This window comes from Urocampus carinirostris, chromosome 7, assembly GCF_059441175.1.
Source record: "Urocampus carinirostris isolate Australia breed hairy pipefish chromosome 7, RoL_Ucar_1.0, whole genome shotgun sequence".
In the NCBI taxonomy this organism is placed as follows: Eukaryota; Metazoa; Chordata; class Actinopteri; order Syngnathiformes; family Syngnathidae; genus Urocampus; species Urocampus carinirostris.
Window position 1 is genome coordinate 10,573,442 of NC_142355.1, and position 24,122 is coordinate 10,597,563.

At 41.4% G+C, this 24,122-nt stretch overlaps 1 protein-coding gene across 1 annotated transcript in view; it reads left to right on the forward strand.

Annotated features, from left to right (window-relative positions):
* The window catches only part of LOC148362310 (polypeptide N-acetylgalactosaminyltransferase 18-like), a 138,531-nt gene that overhangs the window by 24,236 nt on the left and 90,173 nt on the right, over positions 1–24,122 (forward strand). The window lies entirely within an intron of this gene.

The window sequence follows — 24,122 nt, forward strand, 5'->3', positions numbered from 1 at the left end:
CCAATAGAGGCCGTGCAGCCATGTAAGGCGCTAACCTGCTTATCGGGGGCATTAGGGGTTCAGTGTCTTACCCAAGGAAACTTCGACATGTAACACGGAGGATCCTGATCCCAAGACGAGCGCTCTACCTACCGAGCCACTGCCGCCCCAAAACTCTAGGTCTGTGTTGATTATTTCAAACTTGTCCTGCTGTGGGTGGACATTCGATCCGCAACCTCAGTGGAACTGTTTAAATCTGGGCTTAAAACACACTTCTAATCTATAGTTTATGAATGACCTATATTTCATGTTGATAACATCTGTGTATTATTTGTTATCACAACATCCATTGCAGACTGTTCATCCTGGAAGGTGGATTACCGAATGTGTGGTCCCTTCTCAAGGTTTCTTCAGTTTCCTCATGTTGAGATTTTTGAGTTTTTCCTGTACCCTCATGTAGGTTTTGAATCAGGGGATGGTGTCATAATAGTCTGTTGTTTGCAATAATCTGTGGTCTGTGCAGCCCTTTGAGACTCCTTATGATTAAGGGCTATGCAAATAAACATGACTTGACTTGACATTTATCGAAGCAGACAGATTGACAAGCTTATTGTCGACCTCCCAAGTTGGAAGAATATTTCATTGTATTTTGTGATTTGGACTGAAGCTGATCGTTGGTAAGAACATTTTTTATTCTATTCTAATCTATTTTATGCTATCTAAATAACTCTCAAAATGTTAAATCGTGACTGTTGTCTTCGAGCGTGTCTAAGATATTCATGTAGGTGTAACATTAGTATACCATATTCTCTATTTTATTGTAAATATCCTTTCAAGATAACATGTATTCAGATTCAGATTCAGATCTACTTTATTGTCATTCTAGTACACGTGTATACAGAACGAAATGTCGATACATCTGACCCGCACAGTTTCCTCGAATGTACAGATATAAGTAAAAGTTGTATTGTATTATGGCTACGTATAGTATTTTACCATAGTGCCGATAGTGCAAGAGGAGTAGCTAACCAGATGTGCAAAATGGGCAGTCAGGTTAACAAGTCAGGTGAACAGTAACATTAACACTGTAACAATAACGCTGTAAGTACAATAGTGCAGAGAGCAAATGTGCAAGGAGTGGCAAGCTATAAAGAACTGCCAGTAGTGCAAAAAGTCAGATTAGCAGCCGTTTAGATTTAGGTTAACAGTATGTTAGATTGACCATTTAACAGTCTAATGGCCAGGGGGACTAGACTACTGCGGAACCTGGTGGTCCTGCACCGCACACTGCATATGGTTATGGTGCTGGTTTTTATCTAATACATTTTCCCCAAAAGTGCGACTTATACTCCGGGTGTGACTGATATATGTTTTTTCCTTCTTCATTATGCATTTTTGGGCTAGTGAAAAGACTTATAGTTCAGAAGGTACGGTCCAAAGCTCATCGCCTCACAATCTGTTTTATCTTTCCAGGAATAAAATACATAAAGCAGGAATATCAAACTCAGTTTGGCTGTGTGGCTGGATCGAGACATTCGGTCCTGAGGTGGGCTGGATCAGTAAAAGAATGTCAACTCCAATTTCTTAGCTTTGTTTTTACCGTTGTGCTTTATCATTCAGTCAACATTAGTAACATATACTACATATAATCACAGATGACAAGTGTTTTTTTGAAACACAAAACATTTAATGAAAATGAAATGATCTGCATTTATATAGCGCTTTTCAAGTCAATGACTTCCCAAAGCGCTTTACAATGTGCTCCACATTTCCCAATAGCGGCCTTGTATTGCAGCCATGTAAGACAGTAACCTGCTTATTGGGGGTATTAGGGGTTCAGTGTCTTACCCAAAGACACTTCGACACGTAACACGGATGAACCGGGATTTGAACTGGGATCCCTTGATCCCAAGACGAGCGCTCTACCTCCTGAGCTACTGCCGCCCACAAACTATGGTGAAAAATATTTCATGTTTGGCATTTAATGCGTTAGGTGGTTTATTTTAGCAGTTGGGTGAATGCAGTATTACACCTGAACCATCTCACCACACTATACAAACTCAACACTGCCATCTAGCAGCCGGAGAGAGCATTTGCTTGTCATTTATTTAAAACATCATAACTTTCAAAGAAATGAGCTCGAGACTTGTTTTATTTACCTACTCAGAAATGTAAATAAGCCAATGGACTTGATTCGGCTGGCATGCCTTATATCAAGTAACCTGGCCGTCTGGGTGGACTTGTATACACAAATGGTGTTCAAACTCACTTTTTCACTATGTTGTGTATGACTGAAAACTAAACTAAGGAGCCCATCCCAGCTGTCTTTGGGTAGTGGGCAGGATATATTGCAGGGGTCGGGAACCTATGGCTCGCGAACCATATATGGCTCTTTCTATGAGTACCTGTGGCTCAGAAACAAATTTGATTGCATGCAAATTTTCTCCATCTCGTCCAAAACATAAGCTGCTAATCCTGTTCAGATACACGCAGAGCCAAACCAAAGCTAACAATGGAGCAGTACTTCGCAGTATATATAGGGCACATTTTTCACTACAATTTACAGTCAAGGTGTCACAAAAAAAAAAAAAAACTCGTTCTGGCTGTACAACGCTAAATAATCCGTTATATACAGGGATCAGAATTTTCCGCGGATCTGCGGATTTCCGCTGTTTTTGAACCCCAAAGGCATTCCGACTTTTTCACTTTTTCTCTTGCGTAGCAAACAAATTCAAAATCCGACTGTCTCACTTTTTCCTTTATTGCTCTGGCGCACCCTGGCGGCCGTTAGAAAAATTGGCCGCATTGTCGCACAAGCTGCAGGGACTGAACTGCATTTGAACTTATCTTGCAGTATTTACAAAAAAATCAGTTATGTGGGCAAATTATTTTAATCTTCTAAAAATGTTACTTAAACGATAAATATAAGCATGGTTTTGGACAAGTAAATTGCCTAAAACCCAGGTTTTTTTTTTTTTGGGGGGGGGGGGTGTGGACGCTGGCTATTTCAGCTGAAAATGAAAATCTCCATTCTGTTCCCTGTATATAAACCATCACTATATTATCTGTCTTCAGTGTTCAGATACCTTATGATGAATCCACAGAACAAACTGTAAATACGCCAAAACACCGGAAGAGAACTTAAAGTTTTTTGATTGGGTGAGTGGGAGGGATGGGTTGAGCTATGCAAAAAGTGCAAGCACTCCCTCCCATCTCTCGCCCTACGCCATCTGCGCCAAAAGTGAGCTCATCAGGCTCCCTATTTGCAGAATGTTGTGACGTTTTTACAAAATAACTGCTTACATCTGGTTTTGAAACCAATATGTATGAAAAAAGGGTCAAAATGAGTTTAACCGATCTTGAGTAATTGCAAGAAAGAGACAAGTTTAAAGTGGTATGTTTGTTGATTTTGGGACACGGGCTCTGGCATTATTCTCTTTTCATAATTTTTATGAAATCATCAAAAATAAATGTGCTGAAGACTAAGCTTTTGTCTGGGGCGCGGGTTTAGCAATTTAGTAAATTTGTCTCATAATATATGGTGTGGCTCTTTCCCAAAATAAAATTAATATTTTTTGCTTTTATGGCTCTTTGAGTCAAAAAGGTTCCTGACCCGTGATATATTGGCTCCGGAGGTAGAGTGCTCGTCTCGGGATCAAGAGGTCGCAGGTTCGATTCCCAGCTCCTCTGTGTAACATGTCGAAGTGTCCTTGGGCAAGACACTGAATGCCCCTGATAGCAGGTAGTGGCCTTGCTTGGCTGATGCTGCTATCAGTTAGTTAGAGTGAAGCATGTTGTAAAGCGCTTTGGGAGGTCATTGACTTGAAAAGTGCTATATAAATGCAGAACATTTACATTTTTTGGCCAAAAACCCATAAAAGAGAAAGAGAGAGACAATCGTATTAAGCTTGAATTTCCCTTTGATGTATTTTGCTGACTCTCAGATTCCAAGATATTCAGGTGTTTCAATTTGTCTTCCCGAAGGACCCCCACAGCAGATTAAAGAACACAAAGAAACCAAGTCAACAATGCACTTTTCTTCCTCACACCCACATGCAACAAACCGAGACAGGCAAATAAATAGCATATCGGGTTTAGTCCATTCGAATCAGCATCCATAAGGACAATGCTCAAGAGGCTTGTGCGTGCATGCGGGTCTATTGGTTGAACCGGTGAGATTGTTTTCATGCCTAAGGCACACATTGCAGTCGGCTAACGGATTTGTTCTTCAAATTCCTTCACACAAACACAACAACAATAGCCAGTCTTGCACATTTTCTGTGGGCACTTTAAGGATGAAAAGTGCAGGAGGGATACTTTACTCCGAAAATATGGAAGTTGAATTGTTTAGAGTTATTTACAATACTGTCTTCAGCAGGCAGCACGGTGGTTAGCGCCTGTGCGGCACAGTTCTAAGGTCTTGGGAACCTCCTGTGTGGGTTCAAATCCAGCTACCGGCCTTCCTTTGTGGAGTTTGTATGTTCTCCCTGTGCTTGCGTGGGTTTCCTCTGGGCACTCCGGTTTCCTCCCACATTCCAAAGACATGCATTTCAGGTGAATTGGCCGGTCCAAATTGTCCCTAGGTGTGACTGAGCGAGTGAGTTGTCTGTTCCTGTGTGCCTTGCAATTGGCTGGCAACCAGTTCAGGGTGTCCTGAACACACACCTGCCCCCTGCCCGATGATTGCTGGGATGGGCTCCAGCACCCCCGCGACCCTACTGAGGATAAGCGGTGCAGCTAATGAGATGAGATGAGACTGTCTTCAGCAATTTTCCCTGTAATTTTCCACGGGTCTGAGCGTTCACACAAAGTTTGTGAGCAACCCTTGAAACAACAGTGAGCAACGGCAATCCCAAGTGTGGCAACACTATCATTATCAAACATGTCCAAAACTTGACATCACGTTACATTTTGCGTTTGAGTTTCAGACAATGCAAAATTATTTTTCACTTTTGAATGAACTGACTCATGTACTATTGCAAAGGTTGTACGGCCTACAAACGTCATTTGCTTTTACAACAATTCTTTCACAAGATTTTCATTTCTTTTTATTTCCTGATATATTTTGTCGCATAATATTAACATTTTTGGGGGCTTATTTAGTCGGTTGCACGATACAGAACTGTATTTAATCACATTTTTTATTGGAAGTACAATGTTGGCAATGAGATTGACTTGGTAGAATTGGAAATTATTTGAATGCAACACAAACTTTTTCTTCTTTTTTCCTGTTTTTTAAATTCCTTAAAAAAAATCTCATTGTGTTTATTTTTTCCTAGCTGTTACTTTTGTCTTTTTGTTCTCGATTTACTTTTTTTACTTTGTTTCTTTCTTTTCTTTTTTTAGTGAGCCGAGCCGAAGAAGCCGGTTCTCGAAAAACTCTACCGACTTTACTTAACTTCGTTCGACTTTGAGATTGACTTCTAAATACCGCATTTAGAAAACAGCGTCAGGGGAACCCGTGTATTTTTACCTTCATGCACTGTAACTTTGACTTAATTCGCTTCTTAATTAGCAATTTCGAGCCCTGATTTTTGTGAGCTGGCTAGATTTTCCTGTGCGCTGAGAATGTGCGAGCAGTGCGCACGCGCGCAGTTTAGAGGGAACATTGGTCTTCAGTATTTTATTTAAATCAATAAAAGTTGGACGTACTATATGCTTTCTGTCATCCCCAAGACTTCTTCCATGCAGTGTTTTCTACCCACCAAGCAGAGATCAATATTTATTTTTTATTTATATAGTTATTTACAAATAAAATAACTTTACTTTAAAAACATTTAAAAGAAGAACTTACGGTACGGTCCAAATCTAATTATAAAAATAATTCTGCTGTGTTCTTGTACAAGTGGATGGATTTAGCACCGATCCACTTTACTTTACTATCAGGAGACCAGAACAGACCAGGAAACCCCAGAGCATTCGTTTCAGTTTTTTTATTTAAGGAAGCGTTCAGGGCTTGCGGGAGAAGTGATGGCCGTCAGACGTCAGCAGCGGCGCCGGAGAGATAGCTTCGGATCGAGTGGCCAATCGGAGTGCGGAAATCAGGAGATCGAAGCGTGGGGCAGAAACAGGTCGGATCGGAGGCAGGCAGAAACAGGAAAGCAGAGTTCTTAGACGAACGGGAAATCAGGAGAGTCACACAGAGTTACAAATGTACACTCTGACGAGGAAACCTGGGCGCAGCCCGCTTAAGAGCGAAGTGCCAGCCAATCAGAAGGCGCCCAAATGATTGCTCCAGGTGATCAGAGTTAGTAATCATGACACTATACATAATAATTTGCCACCATCATGTAGCTGATACCTTCTGGTTCTGTCCTATAGAAACAATAACTTTTTCCATTTCAAGCAGAGGTTTAGTTTAGCGGGTGCAGAGGTCAACTTTGTTGGCGATAGAAGGTATCTTCCTCTGTTAAACCGGTCAGAAAGCAGAACACAATGTATGATGAAAACCCGCAAAGCAGCGAAAGTAAGCGATAAGAAAACCACGGTAAAAAGCCAACACTTGGTTGGACAATCATCTTGCCGGAACTTTGGTTATTTACATAGGCCTGCGACCCACTGAAAATATGTCATGACCCACTATAGTTGAGAAACATTGTTCTAAAGACATCTCGTATCTGATATTTAACAAAGAACTCTTGTGAAGACGTATCACTGTTTATTAACGTAAATATCCTGACAAGAAGAAATATGATGACACCTCTGACCTGATTTTTGGACTGTGGACCTTAATGAAGGAAAGAGCTTGCTCTGTCCACTCCACGCATCGGCCCGGTATTGCAGTACCTCCGGGAACGGTGCATTCGCAATGATCGCAGCAAGGCTTTAGGGCTAGGACCTTAGCTTGGCCTATTGGCTGAGAGTAAGAGTCCCGGCTCCTTGGCTTTGTAGCGTATTATGAACTGACCGATAACGGATAATGGATAATGAATAACGAAGATAGAACAATAACCCTTAAAAACCCCACGCTCTGATTACAATTGAATATGCCTTTATTACACATTGTGTATAGTGTTTAACCAAACTGGCATGTGTTCAAACTATGCAAGCCACATCTCCAACTTTACCACAAAGATACTTGTATCATTTTTAGTGGAATCTCACAGGAAATTTAAGGAAAAGTCCTATTTTATGTTCTATGTAGTGAGTATATCATTTACTTCAGTCTCGATCAGGGTTGGGTAGGGTTACTTTAACTGGATTACTTTCAATTACTTTTGGATTACTCCAATACCAAATATGCTAATAAAAGACAAAAGAAACTAAATGTGAATAAAATTACTACATTTTGTGCAGGCTTCTTTTTTCTCTCTACATAATATTTGGTCGTGTAGGGATTAAAGAAGCAAAAACAACCTGAAGAGCCGTTTGGGACCCAAAAGAGCCGCTTCTCATTAGTGAGCCGAGCCGAAGAAGCCGGTTCTCGAAAAACTAGACCAACAGGCTTGGGGAGTAACAGAATACATGGAACGGCAAAAATGATGTTGGCAAGCTGTTTGAATTTATTTTCATTTTGTTTCTGTCGCATTTTATGTTAGTTTTGCCGGAGATCAAAGAGATCAAAGCCAGGAGAGAAAGCTTACCACGTGTTGTGAGTCATCATTTTATTCATATTTAGTTTCTTTTGTCTTTTATTAGCATATTTGGTATTGGAGTAATCCAAAAGTAATTGAAAGTAATCCAGTTAAAGTAACCCTACCCAACCCTGGTCTCGATGCATATAAAACTCCAAGACATTGCTTCTACAAAGCCCATGACTCACTAAAGGTTTTCTGAGATAAAGACAAGAATAGAAAATTATATTCTGTCATAAATCAATCAGCCACTGCGGTACAATAATACTATAGTAACTTCATAGAAAAAGATAATCACACAATTTGACAGCAGCAATCCATATTCCAGTGTATTTTCGTCGTCTGTGGGAAAATTATTAACGGGCTCTCAATTATAGATGTAGTATTGGCAATATCAAAGGGTTGATTTAGGCCAGTGAGTCTCAAACATGCAATATCTGCCAAGGGGGGCATTTCTGAAAACATAAAAAAAATGCATTAACTATTTATTAAAAATTGTTTTTTGATGAAAAAAAATGTTTTGAGAATGAAAAAGATATAAAGGGGGTGATACATACTGATAAATAATTAAAAGGGAAAATATAAGCCATACAAATCCCCCAAATAAGTCACTGCAGATAAAGTGGACCAAAGTTGAATTTCCTAAAATGAACTACATCAGAATAGCACTTTTAGGCACATTTTAACAGCCCATTCACAATGCCTAGGAAACAGTCACAGGGGGTTGCACATATGATCCATTATTTTGTAGGTTTTATGCTTCTTCCAGATGTTGCCTATGGAAAATGAAACTGAGTAAACTGTATGAGTGACAGTGACTAAAAATGATTTGTTAGTGTGAGAAATCAAATCCAATTTAAGTTTGTTGAATACACAATCATTACAATAAGTCAAGTCAAAATAGTCAAGTCAAATTTATTTATATAGCCCTTAATCACAAAAATGTCTCAAAGGACTGCACAGGATTACAACTCAAAACCTCAGCGTGAGGAAAAAGAGAAACCTTGAGAAAGGACCTCACAAGTGGTATCCCCATTCCAGGATGACCAGGGTGAATTACATTTAGCATTACAGTACACAAACATAGTAAACACTAGGTAACATGTTAAAAATGTGTCCGGAAAGTGCATGACAGCAGCGACGCCCCCGGCCAGTAAACTAGTCCAGAAGGTCTATGACGGCCACGACGCAGCTTCCCATCTCTGCCAGCTGGTCCATGCAGGCGTTCACATGCTTCAGGTCAAACGCTCGTCCGCTGACTCATCTTAAATCGTCCTTCTCCTTCGTATCACCACCAGGCAGGCAGTCGGAATAAGACAGGACAATACAGAATTATGAGGTGTGCATCAATCATAAGCTTTGAAATAGAAGTGTGTCTTAAGCCTTTATTTAAAAACTTCCATTGAGGTTGTAGCACTTATCTCCGGAGGCAGGGAATTCCACAGCACCTGGGCCCGGATGGAGAACGCTCTCAAGCCTGCAGACTTCTTGGCTCTCGGAGTCACAAGTAGACCGGCATTTTCCCAGCGCAGACTCCGTGCAGAAACATAGGGGGAAATCAAATCAGAGAGATAAGAGGGTGCAAGTCCATGTAAACATTTAATAATAAGGACACGAGTGCTTGCATGGTCAAAATTAAATCAGTTTGTGACTCTGGTAGGGCCTCGTGCAGCTCTCAGGACATTTTGATTTGTGGTCTAAAAAGCATTTATCCACTGTCTCTCACTTTATGGGACTTCATTTGTCTTTTTTGTGTGTTTAAGACCAATTCAAGAAGCAGCCTGTCAGAGAGTTCATAACCTCCATTATTCACTATGCCTTGGGAACTGATATGATGGACATCTAGAAGCATTTTTTCTCACCCAAATATGCTTCTGAGATTTATGTAACGAGACGTGGGGGACTCTCTTATTCAGCTGTGATTTAGTGCTGTTTTTGGTGTTTTTGTTATTTCTGTGCCTGAAGCGTCCAATAATAAAGCCATGTTCAGGAGTAAAGGTTGTTCTTTTATGCCCTTAGATTCTTGACACCCTTGTTGGCGTTTTGTTGATCAGCTAGTTGTTTTTCCAATATATTTGTGGCTGCATGTTCTGGACACTTTGATGAAGAAACGGCTGTAACTGTCAACTTGTCAACCCCTGGTATTATTTCCCCTCTAAAGGAGGCAGAGCGTTCTCCATCCGGGCCCCGGTGTTATGGAACGCCCTGCCTCCGGAGATAAGATCTGCAACCTCAATGGAAGTTTTTAAATCGAGGCTTAAGACACACTTCTATTCCAAAGCTTATGATTGATGCCCACCTCATATTCTGTATTGTCCTGTCTTTTTCCGACTGCCTACGAAGGATACGAAGGAGAAGGACGATTTGGAGATGAGTCAGCGGACCAGCGTTTGACCTGAAGCATGTGAACGCCTGCTTGGACCAGCTGGCAGAGATGGGAAACTGCGTCGTGGCCGTCATAGACTTTCTGGACTAGTTTACAGGCTGGGGGCGTCGCTGCTGTCATGTACTTTCTGGACAAATTTTCAACATGTTACCTAGTGTTTACTATGCTTGTGTATAGTAATGCTAATTGTGATTCACCCTGGTCATCCTGGAAGGGGGATTACCACTTGTGAGGTCCTTTCTCAAGGTTTCTCCTTTACTCACGCTGAGGTTTTGAGTTGTTCCTTGCCCGCATGTTGGTTTAAGATCAGGTAATTGTGTCATTGCAATCCTGTGCAGTCCTTTGAGACATTTTTGTGATTAAGGGCTATATAAGTAAATGTGACTTGACTAGAAGGTGCCTGTCGACCAGACAGACCTCAACATAATGTGATTGAAAACTATTAAGGTAAGGGTTGGTGTCACGGACCAGGAACGGAGACGGGACCCAATTGCGTTCGTTTTACTCAGTTTTTATTAAGAAAGAGAACAGCGCTTGCATCCACGATCCGATGATCGTCGGTCACGGGTAGCGGATAGCAGGAACGCAGAAGCGGCACTTCCGTGTCGAGCGAGGGTAGTCGTTGGCAGCGAGAAAAACAGGTCGATGGCCGGGGCAGAGGAGCAAAAACAGAAAGAGGTCGGCAACGGGTATCAGGCAGGAAACAGGGCGGGATCGTGTTGGAGAGTACAAAGCTTGCCTAGCTGAGAGCATAGGTTCGCAGACGATCCGATGAGTGTTGTCAGGAAGGCGGGGTTTAAAGTTAACCACTTTTTGGTAAACCTTTTCTTTAGAATCAAGCTTCATCAAGATTATTTCATGTGCATCTAGAGATTACATTTGAGCTTTCTAGGTCAAACGGATTACTGTAAATACATACCTCACAACATTGAATCATTTTTTTCAATCTTGTACGATTATCAGTCTATTATCTTCAATTATATCAGCAGTTCTTAGTCTTTCTCTGGTCATTTGTCACGATCATCCTTGTTGTCCTCAATTCTCCTCCCTCTCGCAGTCATTGGCATTCTGCCATGTTGGTGTCACTGGTAGGTCACGGCTGACAGATGGCTGGATGGTAAGGGTGCACAACATAGGCCTGAATTACACAAGATGGGACCACTATATTATTTAAACTCAAGATTGCAGTTCATTGTCTTATTTGTATTGCAGACCAGACCGACACATATTTCCTATTTTCTGCAGTTTACATTGTCATAGGATTTTCTCAATTGGGAGTGCGTGATGAGTTTTGCGATGATAATTCTACCCTGAATGATTAAACGAATTACAAAGTTCTGTGTAGAAAATGTTGATATTCCATTAGAAATGTTTAGATTCAAACAAGATAATGAAGATGAAGGATGCAAACGAATGAGGGGGGGATTGTACTGGGATACAAGTCAAATACAGAGCAGGCAAATCTGTGTATCTATGGTATTATTATTTTTTTTAACGAAACAAGAAATTAATTTCCTGGTTTCCCAATTAAAAAAGTGAAAATTTTGTACCATTTATCTACTGTCTATTTTTTTACCTGTAAAAACTGGAAAAAACAGGCAGACATGAACAAAAGAAGCTATTAATGTATGCCATCTTTAAATCATTTAATTTTGATTTTTTTCATAAAAGTCCTCAATTACTGTAGCAGAATTAAACAGCCAATCATTGTTTCAGATTGTCATTTGCGTTTTCGTCATCGTCAGTCAAGTGTTACATCCCTAGTCCTTGCCTTAATTCATTCCCTGGTTTCCTATATAAATTGTGCTGCAGCTTGTCCATTTTGTGGACAGCTTTGGCATAGAGACAAGGTGAGCGATGCTTGTGCGATTTGATCTCTATTTGGAAAACCTAAAGGGACAGTGTGTAATATTTAGTTCCTCTTAGTGGTACCAAAAAAGTTCCAGTAAAAAATATTTATTATAATACCAGGCAAAAATTCATCCATCATACCAGTGTTAATTTCTAAAAAAAAAACAATCATAGGTCGAGAAATTTGTATTACTTTTACACCGTGGAATCCCCACTAAGATCGGCGCCATGTTTGTCTGGGATCCTGCATTTCAGAACTGCCACATGCCACCAGTGACTCCTAAAACATAAAATACCCAAAGAAACTCTGGCTATTTTTCCATAAACGAATACCTTTTTGGGTGCCACGATGACTTTTCAATGTTGGATGAGAATATTGGACCTTGTTGCCACCATGAACATCTTGATGGAGAAAATGTAACCTAGAGGTCAAATAAGAAAACAAATGATAAAAAATAAACATATTAATTATACTAATTAACTATAAATATACAATATACTAATGATCTGGCAGGCTCCAGGGTTCAATTGGTGCCACCAGAGTCTCAAAATTTTGTATTGTACTAAAAAATATAATGTTTTTAAATATATATGGGGGCCAAGTAACTTAAATTAACTTTTGAATTTTGGATTATATAATTAATTGTAACGTATCTTTGTCAAAAGATGCAAGGAAGACTTTTGGTCAGTGGACAAAGTGTCACAGGCAGAAATCATCAAGGACAGAATTTTGGTTGCTGTGTTTGTCCCGCCAGACATGCACTGTGATTAGTCGGCTGGGTAAAATGTGAGGTTTTCCCCAAGTTGAACATGTTTTAACTCTTGGCGACCGAGCGCCTCGTCGCAATGCTAGCATTTAAACAGGGTGCAAAAACTCGCATTGCAAGCAGTGTTCCCTCTAAGCTGCGCGCGTGCGCAATTGCACACTACTCGCACATTCTCAGCGCACAAGAAAATCTAGCCAGCGCACAAAAATGAGGGCTCAAAATTACTTATTAAAAAGCGACTTAAGTCAAAGTTACAGTGCATGAAGGTAAAAATACAAGGGTTCCCCTGACGTTGAGTCCTAAATGCGGTATTTTGAAGTCGAGTCGAAGGAGAACGAAGTTGAGTAAAGTTAGTAGAGTTTGTCGAGAACTGGCTTCTCCGGCTTGGCTCACTAAAAGGAACCGGCTCTTTCGGGTCCTAAACGGCTCCTCAGGTTGTCTTTGCTTCTTTAATCCCAACATGACCAAATATTATGTAAAATTATGCACAACATGACTTAAAGGAAGGGGTGAATAGAACAAAAAAGAAAAAAAATACCAAAATGAAAAAGTAGTGAAACCGCTAAAGGTGAGGGACAGACAAGGAAAGAAGAGGGGGTAAAAAGTTGCTTAAAGAAAAAGGAGTTGCGTGAGTAAATGTGTTCATCTGATATATTTTTCCCACCCTTGGCGGCAGTAGCTCAGGAGGTAGAGTGTTCGTCTTGGGATCAAGGGATCCCAGTTCGAATCCCGGCCCGTCCGTGTTACATGTCGAAGTGTCCTTGGGTAAGACACTGAACCCCTAATAACCCCAATAAGCAGGTTAGCGCCTTACATGGCTGCAAGGCCGCTATTGGGAAATGTGGAGCACATTGTAAAGCGCTTTGGGAAGTCATTGACTTGAAAAGCGCTATATAAATGCAGATCATTTCATTTTTCATTTCATTTCATTTCATTTTACCTTTGGAAATATACACTTTTTTCCTTGGATTACTTTCAATGGGACCTGGACTCTGCAGGTCTGCATCAAACCTTAAGTACCGGTATCATTTTCCGTTCATTTTGCCGGCTGTGATTTTTGGACTGTGGACTTTAATGAAGGACATTTAGTTTCAATCGCGGGACTTGAAAGTCGGGTTTGGGTTAATTTTGTGTTTGTGTTACATATTTAAATGTGGGCGCTTGCGGCTTTTATAGAGGCACGGCTTGTGTATGTACAAAATCGGTTTTCCTTTTAAAATGTGGTGGGTGCGGCTTATAATCAGGTGCGCTCTATAGTCCAGAATTTACGGTACTGTATAACAATCCCTTACGAGATAGAGCAGTAATTTTGTCCCAACATCTAGAAGCGATATCACTCGAATCGCTTTAGACTTTTTTGGAGGTCACCAATGCATCAGCCTTCCTTGCAGGATCTGCCATAATGGATGTATGTGAGCATGTTGTCAAAGAGCAGTGTTTATTCACTGTCCAGTCACATCCTTTTCTCCGCCGATCATCCTGCTGAAGCTGAAGTCATCTCCGTCTGTCTACCCTCAGGTCAACACATTATCTGAATGATTTAATATCACTGCAACTGGCCCGACCCTCTGTCGTTGTGCAGCGAAGCTGAGAGATGAAGTACTCAGGAACAATTTTCCTTTTAATTTTCCACGGGTCTGAGCGTTCACACAAAGTCGGTGAGCAGCGCTTGAAACAACAGTGAGCAACTATAATCCCAAGTGTGGCAAGATAATTCATTATCTAACATGTCCAAAACTTGACATCAAGTTACATTTTGCTGAGTTTCCAGCAATGCTATATTATTTTTCTCTTTTGAATGAATTGACTCATGTACTATTGCAACGGTTGTTCGGCCTACAAACGTCGTTTGTTCTTACAGTTCTTTCACAAGATATCCATTTCTTTTTATTTCCTGATATATTTTGTCGCATAATATTAACATTTTTGGGGGCTTATTTAGTCGGTTGTAAGATACAGAACTGTACTTAATCACATTTTTTAGTGGAAGGACAATGTTGGCAACAAGATTCACTTGATATCATTGGAAATTATTTGAATGCAACACAAACTTTTTCTTCTTTTTTCTGTGTTTTTTTTAAAATTCCTTTTCAAAAAAATCTCTTTGTGTTTATTTTTTCCGAGCTGTTACTTTTTTCTTTTTGTTCTCTATTTACTTTTTTTCCTACATTTCTTTCTTTTCTTTTTTTCCGGCTTTTTTCCTAAATTTTTCTTTCTTTTTTCTCTTCCATCTGTTTCTTTTTTTCTCAGCTTTTCACTACTTTTTCATTTTGGTATTTTTTTTTCTTTTTTGTTCTATTCCCCCCTTCCTTTAAGTCATTTTGTGCATAATTTGACATAATATTTGGTCATGTTGGGATTAAAGAAGCAAAAACAACCCGAAGAGCCGTTTAGGACCCGAAAGAGCCGGTTCGCTTTAGTAAGCCGAGCCGAAGAAGCCGGTCACCCGACAAACTCTACTAACTTTACTCAACTTCGTTCTCCTTCGACTCGACTTCAAAATACCGCATTTAGGACACAACGTCAGGGGAACCCGTGTATTTTTACCTTCATGCACTGTAACTTTGACTTAAGTCGCTTCTTAATTAGTAATTTTGAGCCCTCATTTTTGTGCGCTGGCTAGATTTTCTTGTGCGCTGAAAATGTGCGAGCAGTGCGCAATTGCGCACGCGCGCAGCTTAGAGGGAACACTGCTCAGGAATGATCACTGAAGACTTAATTTAGTTTTTTATTGATGTGTAAACAAAGGCGTCATGGAATCAGTCTAATCGATCATTATTTGTTAAGCCTTTTATTGATTATTTGGAAAGTCCCTTTAATTTAACAGTCTTGCAGTTATGCGTGTCTCTTATCACTCTCCTGTCGCCCAATTAAAAATAATGAGTTTGTTTGTCTGCTTGTTAGCATTATTGTTTACAGTATCGCGGAGATTATTCCCAAATGATTTTCAAATGCCTTGCAAAAGATTTGATGAGGCAAATAAAGTAGTGGCATTTATATTAACGTTTAAAACTTTGTGAACAATGGCAGTTAACTCATCTTCAGTATATCAGCCAAGGACATTCGACTGCCTCGAGCAATGTTCTCTAGCCAGTCCACACACAAATCTCTTGCATGGTGTCACTAACAGAAACCGAACACACACGCATACACGCACCCAACCAAAGCGGATTACAGGACAGCTGACCCTTAGTTTACATATACTCTTTACTGTCACTCAAGCAGAGAAGGACAAGTAAGAGAGGACGAGGAAAAGTGACAGGATTTCTTGTTGTTCAGTCTTCACCGACCATTTGACTTTTCATGCCTCCGTATTTTTCGACATTTCCTTGCCCCCGAGTGTCATGTGATTGACGTCATATCAAGATCTAGTGATGCGGCGTTGTTATATCGCCTGTGATCCGTCCATTTTGTCAAATAGAGAGATAGATAGAGAGATAGATAGATAGATAGATAGATAGATAGATAGATAGATAGATAGATAGATACTTTATTCATCCCCGTAGGGAAATTCACACTTCCAGCACTCTACCCCGTTGTTTATTAACAGATTAACATGATGCCCTAGGGGTGTTTGTAGCGGAGTGGATGACGTCACGCCAGTCCAAAAGTTCGACATCCCTGCGGCAGATGGAAATCTTTTCTTTGTGAAAATCCAGGGATACACCACCTGGTGTTAGCAAGTCCGCCTCCTCTCCGATTCCCCCCGGCTTTCGTGTCTCTTTATAGTGGCGTTGAAGCCGGATAGCTCCGGGTAGCTTCGGGTGGCTACACGTTAGTGTCCGAAATGCTAAACGTGAGCCACGTTTCCGCAAAACACAGCAACTGCGCTCCCTGTGCGCTTCGATGTTTTCCACTAGCACTCGATGATCTTATTTGGTCGTGAGTTCGCATTTACCATGATTACGGATGGTACCGAAGACTTATAACGCCGCTAGCCGCTTAGCTAGCTCCGGCTCTTCTTCCACGATAGGCCCCTTCATCACGCCGGCACGAGCATTCTTCAGGGCAAGGAGTTGATTCCTTGAATACACGCATTTTTGTGCGCTAAAACCCATGTCCATAGGATAGAAGTAATCCATAGTGTCGTTGTCAAAACGGGAAGAAAAAACACCGAAGATAGGAGCAGACAATAAAACAATAGGGCAGCTGCTGGAAAAGGCAGACGCTCGTGGCAGCGCCGCTTTGATCTTAAATACCGCGATAATGTTGAACATTTATCCATCCATTATCCATTTTCTGCACTGCTTAACCTCAGTAGAGTGGCAGGGGTGCTGGAGCCCATCTCCAGGCAGTGGGCAGAGGACACCCTGAACTGGTTGCCAGCCAGTCGCAGGGCACACAAGGACAGACAATTCAATCGCTCTTTCACACCTTGGACAATTTGGACTGGCCAATTAACCCAGCATGCATGTTTTTGGAATGTGGGAGAAAACCCACGCAAGCACGGGGAGAACATGCAAACTCCACACATGACCTCATGACCTCAGAACTGTATCACAAAACCAGAACAGACCAGTGGACCCCAGAGCATTCGTTTTAGTTATTTTATTAAGGAAGCGTTCAGGGCTTGCTGGAGACGTGATGGCCGTCAGACGTCAGCAGCGGCACCGGGAAGATAGCTTCGGATTGAGTGGGCAATCGGAGTGCGGAAATCAGGCAGGTCGTGTTTACCGGGGCTGGAGAGGAGATCGAAGCGTGGGACGGAAACAGGTCGGATCGGAGGCAGGCAGAAACGGGTAAGCAGAGTTCTTAAATGAACGGTATATCAGGAGAAACACACAGAGTTACAAATGTACACTCTGACACTGAACTCTGGGCGCAGCACGCTTAAGAGAGAAGTGCCAGCCAATCAGAAGGCGCCAACATGATTGCTCCAGGTGATCAGAGTTAGTAATCATGACAAACTGCCCCACACGCGCTAACAACTGTGCCGTGCTGCCCCCGTTCAACATTTAATGTTAATAATTTGAGCTAAACGCATCAACTTTCTTGCACTCATCCTGAAATTCACGCTATGTATTTCATTAGCCATATTGTGAAAGGATAAGATTGTATTTCTTGAATTTCCCATCATCGCAAATTCACTTTTATTTCATGGCCTTACTGTAACACAGAGGCAAATGCTTTGATGATTCAGACCACGCTACTTGCCACAAAAGTTCTGTTCCTCCAAGTACATAGTTCCCATGGCTCATGTTAACGTCAATACTAGTGAGTGGGAAGAGAAGCAATCAAAGCATCTGGATGCATTATGCATGGTTCTGGTGGTTTTATCCATGTAAAATCAATTGAAACTGTCCCAGCTTCAGGACAGCGTGGAAAAAAGGGAACACAAAAGACTATGTCTACTATTTATGGTAATATGTGGTGCTTTATCGACATTTTCATCTATTCAACACGGACCAATTGGGAAATAGTCCAAGCAAATGTAGCTGTGCCTAGAGAAAGAGGTGCAACAATAGTTATTCTATTCGTGATACACACTGCCTCAATCAACCTCTAACTTAAAAACATTCTTTCGCAGATCCTGTTGCCAATACAAATGATTATTTGTCTTAGTCAATCTCTGGGTTACTGTGTCTGGCAAATGCCACGGACGACAGACTGTCAGGAGACACAAAGCAGTCGTCTGCATCCCCTTCTTCCTGGAATCTGTGTGGAGTCCCTTCCTTTTCACACGACAGTTGTATGAATGCTCTGCAAGATTGTCATATAGTGAAGGTTGCTGAAAACAAGGAAATAGGGTCAATCATGAAAATAATGACTTGGGTACATATGGGAGGTATAATATCTGATAGACTGGTGTAAATCATCAGGAAGAACAGCAGCATAATGGGTCTGCAGTACATTGGCCTGCACTTTTCCTGGGACTTCACCTGGAACACTAGGAACTCTAGGATTTGTGTACAGTGTACAGTTTTCATGCTTGCCCGTGTCCCTGCGTCGTAGACGCATCATTTTTGATGGGGACGCATAGTGTCAAATCAACGTGCGTCCCGGGACGCAACTTTTTTGACACAAAATTGTCATTATTACCAGATTACTTTTTTTTTTAAACAAAGATTTACCACTCTCCCAACTTTTCGTCAGGCAGATCCGCCATTATTGTTTTGGTCTCGCGGTTCGAGTTTTCGTCTGCACGCCGACCTCTGCAAACGAGATCTCGTTGCTTCGAGATTAGGTCATTGTTGTGGTGGGTGTCTTCGAGGGAAAGTGAAGGTTAATTATGCCTCCGAAAAAAACAGTTAGTATTAGGTGGAAATCAATAACAACGGCAATAATTCCGGCACGAAAAAACGGTGGAGAGATTCTTCGGAAGATCGCGCAGGCAATGAAAACACGTGTGTTGAAGCGAACAATTCGACGAAAAAAAATAAAGAAAAGAAAACTCCTAGCAAGAAAAGGACTTTTCTGCCAAAATGGACTAAATTATATTCCTGGTTACGCTATGAGGAGGATGATAATGGATTGGACCTTGAGAAGGCATTACAACTGTGGCCGGACAGCAAACCACGAAGAATATATGAACTGAAAAATCTGAAGTGATAACTGCTTTGTAATACCAATTAACTGTGATGATTAAAACTGCATGAATATATAGACTAATCTTTCAGCAATATTATTTTGTATAATGTACAATATTTTTGTGAACTGAAAAATCTGAAGTGATAACTGCTTTGTATTACCAATTAACTGTGATGATTAAAACTGAATGAAAATATAGATTTATATTGTATATTTGTCGACGATTTACAATTTCAACCTCGATAACACTAAATTTTGGGGACCCATAGATCTCTGTTGGGACCCATAGATTTTTGAGCATGCGAGTCCCCGGGACCCATCACTTTTCACAGGTAAAATGAACACTGAGTGTAGTGTCAATTGGCTTTCTACTCTATAGTCATGGTGTTAGGTAGAAGCTTCTCAGTTACAGTAATTAACAGTTTTAACTGAAGAATACAAAAGTATAAGGTACACATCAGTTTCGGGGTCCAAATGGAGAATTCTCTCGAGCCTGCAGATTTCTAGGGCTCTTAGACCCACTAATACAGCATTTTCTCCAATTCTTCTCCAATTCGAGTTTTAGAGTCCTTATCACATTTATTGTCTGCTGCATACCTATAATTCTTCTCTCTCTCTCTCTCTTCGCCGTACCGCTTATCCTCATTAGGGTCGCAGGGGGGCTGGAGCCCATCCCAGCCATCTCCGGGCAGTGGGCAGGGGACACCCTGAACTGGTTGCCAGCCAATCGCAGGGCACACAGGGACAGACATCTCATTCGCTCATTCACACCTAGGGACAATTTTGGACCGGCCAATTCACCTGAAATGCATGTTTTTGGAACGTGGGAGGAAACCGGAGTGCCCGGAGGAAACCCACGCAAGCACGGGGAGAACATACAAACTCCGCACAGGAAGTCTGGAGCTGGATTTGAACCCACGACAGGTTCCCATGACATGAACTGTGCCGCACAAGCGCTAACCACTGCGCCGCCGTGCTGCCCCATACCTATAATTGTCTTACGTATATACGAGGTGTTTTATGGAATATTCATGGGCATCTCGAGAGACCCCAGAATAATGACTTTCTATGTGATTGATAAAAATATGAATTCCATGAAAGAATTAGCATTTTAGAAACCCCACTCAACGGTTGCTCCCATCCTCTACAATCAGAAAAGCAAACATGATTGCACAAATGTTCACTCTTTCACTCCCACAGTCAAACACATTGTCTCTGCACGATAAAACACCTACTTACGCCAAGAGAATAGAAAAGCCTGGAGCAATCTTATTTGAACTGCCTGTGCTTGTTGGAATTGATCGTGATAAATAATTGAGGCACAATCATCTCATGTATCCGGATGGATTTAGAAGTATCTTAGAAGTAAGCCACAATACACATTTTTTGTTCAGGATACCTTTACGTGACATGCGAATTGACCTGCTAAGCAATCTCATCTCATTAGCTGCACCGCTTATCCTCAGTAGGGTCACGGGGGTGCTGGAGCCCATCCCGACAATCATCGGGCAGTGGGCAGGGGACACCCTGAACTGGTTGCCAGCCAATCGCAGGGCACCCAGACAACTCGCTCGCCCATTCACACCTAAGGACAATTTGGACCGGCCAATCCACCTGAAATGCATGTCTTTGGAATGTGGGAGGAAACCGGAGTGCCCGGAGGAAACCCACGCAAGCACGGGGAGAACATACAAACCCCGCACAGTAGATCCGGTAGCTGGATTTGAACCCACACAGGAGGTTTCCAAGACCTTAGAACTGTGCCGCACACGCGCTAACCACTGCGCCACCGTGCTGCCCTGCTAAGCAATATGAAGAGCTTTTCAAACAGCAAATGATTCGATCCCTCCCCTCCTAGTTTTGACGGGACCCCTTTTTAAGGATAGAAGAAATCGGGCATTTTGCATGCACTAAAGCCTACTGTTATTTTGCCTTTATTAAATAGTCAATAATTGAAAAAAATGACTATAATAACAGAACAGAAGACCATCATTGGAGGCTATTAAACATTTTTTTGATGGTTTAAAACACCAGGTAGCGCACGAAGAACACCCGAGTAACCACCAGACAGGTTCTAAAAACAGCTCACCAGTGATGGGTCATTGCGATTTTCTAGTAAACTTGATTTCTAACTGGCATGATGATTTGACTGTGTCTATTTTAAACAGAATTCTAATTGTAATCTGGTAATACTGTAGTAATAACATACAATAATATAGTAATAACATGATAAGTTGTTAAATGCATTTCAAACTAGGAGCCCTTTGTTCTCATAAATAACAAAAAAAGTAGTTCTCATCTTCAAAAAGGTTGGTGACATCTGGTCCAAGATATGGAGTACCAAAACTGCCCAAATAAATAAATAAATACATAAATGTATTCATTCAGAAAATAAATATACATAGATAGAAAAAAAATGTAATAGGTAAATAAACAGATGGATAAATGAAAAACTATTTAGACAAACAACATTTAAATGTTGAAAATAAATCTTAAAATCAATGTAGAAATGAATAAAAAATTACATATATAAATGCAATTGAAAATTAAGATAAAACGCTCTGCAATCGCATTTCTTTGTCATGAACCGGAACAGGTGGAGAACCCAGATGCGTGACGTTTCTCACAAAAGCTTTTATTTTACTGGAAATGGGGCAGTCATGCACGTTAACCCAAACACCAGTGATCCGGCAATCGCTGGGCGGAAGACGAAAGGCAGCAGTCTGGCGTGTAATGACAGGAAGCCAGAGGCCGACGAGATCGATACCAATTGCTTGAGCAGATATCGGACAGATGGGGTCAATACTGGACAGGACGGGACAGACAGGATTGATATCAGATCAAAACTAAACAGGACAAACTAGACGGGAACAATACCGACCAGGAAACACAAGCAAGAAACCGGACAGAGGAAAAACCCACGTCTTGAGGGTGCAGAGGTTCGTTGACGGACTGACAAAGGGTGACTGAGAGCACTGAGCTTGAATAGGAGGGAAGCCAATCAGTCAGCGATTCGCAGCTGGCGCCAATCGGGTGAGGCCAATTGGGCGCCATGGCCAACCGTGACATTCTTAAAATCCTGCAGGTAATTCGATGAAAGTTAGGAGGGTTGAACAATTAACTTTAATTGCAAGCTCCTACTTCTATGCACTGCCATAGTCAAACACTGCAAGACAATAAGGGTTCGTCAAACACAAAAGTGCTGTAATATCAAGGGATCTCCGATTGCGGGCAAATGTCTTAGTTAAATGTTTCACCAGATTTGTCATGAACCAGGACGGAATCTCGGACCCAATTGCGTCTGTTTCAAAGGAATCTTTATTAGAGAGAGTTGTCGAAACTGGTTTTTGTCGGTCATCAGCCGCTTCGGTCGAAATGGCAGTTCCGTAACAGGTAGGTGGAATCGGTACAGCTTAGCAGGCAGGTTGATGGCCAGGGCGGGAGAGCAGGTCGAAAACGTGGAACGGAAATAGGTCAAAAACAGAAGGCAGGCAGGAATCAAGCAAGAGTAGTCTTTGGTACTTGGTAATCTGGCGAAACACACAGGAATACAGAAGTACGGTCTGACATCCTTCTCTGGACGCTGACCGCTTAAGAGGAGAACGTCATCCAATCAGAGAGCGCGCCAAAGGATTGCCCCCAGGTGACTTCACTTTGGCATTCATGACAAGATTACAATCGCCTGGCCTACGTCATGTCAGATTTAGTTGTCGCAGATTGTTTTAGGCTAAACATAACCCAGAAACGCAAGTGTCTCCCTTTATTTAAACTGTGTTGATGACTCTCTACGTTTTTTCAGTCTGGTGCCATAACTTACCATGATAAATGGCTTTGTAGAAGGACACCAGCAGCCTCTGTTCCAGCCTTTGTTTTCTAAGCACTACAAAAGTAGAATATAGTCTTTTTCTGGCATTTTCCCTCAAAGCCAGTCAATTTATAGGGTTCAGATGTGTGGAGATGAGACGCAGGTGTGTGCAGTTCAGCCAATCCCCCAGGTTTGCGCTCTGTAGGGGGAGATACAGTGACAGATCTTGACAGTTACTTAGTCATGCCGGATTGTGAGGCTTGTTTTGGATCTGGTGCAACCTGGCAGCCACATAATCCACTATCAATTGGGTTTGACTGGTAACAAAGTCAATTTGTTGTGATCATAAAATTTAAAAAAAAAAAAGATAAAATAATGTCAAATGTCAAATAAAACAGCAACATGTAATCGAGCAATAATATGGCGTTGCTTTCTATTAAAAATGGCGGCGCCCTCTGTTGGCTGCGGCTGCATCGGCTCGCTACAACGGGTCAGGTGTATCGACATTTCGTTCTGTGTACATTGTTACACAGAATGACAATACAAAGGAAATTATTATTATTACCAGCTCAGTAGCCTAGATGGTAGTGTGCCCGCTTTGAGACTGGGAGGTCGCTGGTTCGCGCCTCGGCCGAGTCATACCTAAGACTTATAATATTGGTAAAATGGCGGCGCCCTCTGTTGGCTGCGGCTGCATCGGCTCGCTACAACGGGTCAGGTGTATCGACATTTCGTTCGGTGTACATTGTTACAAAGAATGACAATACAAAGGAAATTATTATTACCAGCTCAGTAGCCTAGATGGTAGTGTGCCCGCTTTGAGACTACCTAATTGGTAAAATGGCGGCGCCCTCTGTTGGCTGCGGCTGCATCGGCTCGCTACAACGGGTCAGGTGTATCGACATTTCGTTCTGTGTATATTGTTACAAAGAATGACAATACAAAGGAAATTATTATTATTATTATTATTTCTGTGAACATTTTGGTCTGATTCTAAGAATAAAAGCTCAAGGACAGTTGCCTTTATATAAGAAAACGTATTTTATGTGCTGCAAGTACATACAAGTGCAAAAATGTAAAAAACTATGAGTAAACGTTTCAACCTATAATTCAGGTTTAACTCAAGAGACAGTGTGTATTATTGAGCAACTCCTAGTGGTAAAAACTTAATTCATTAAAACAAAAATACTGAAAAATGAACTAGCAAATAAACATGCTTTTATAAAAATGCT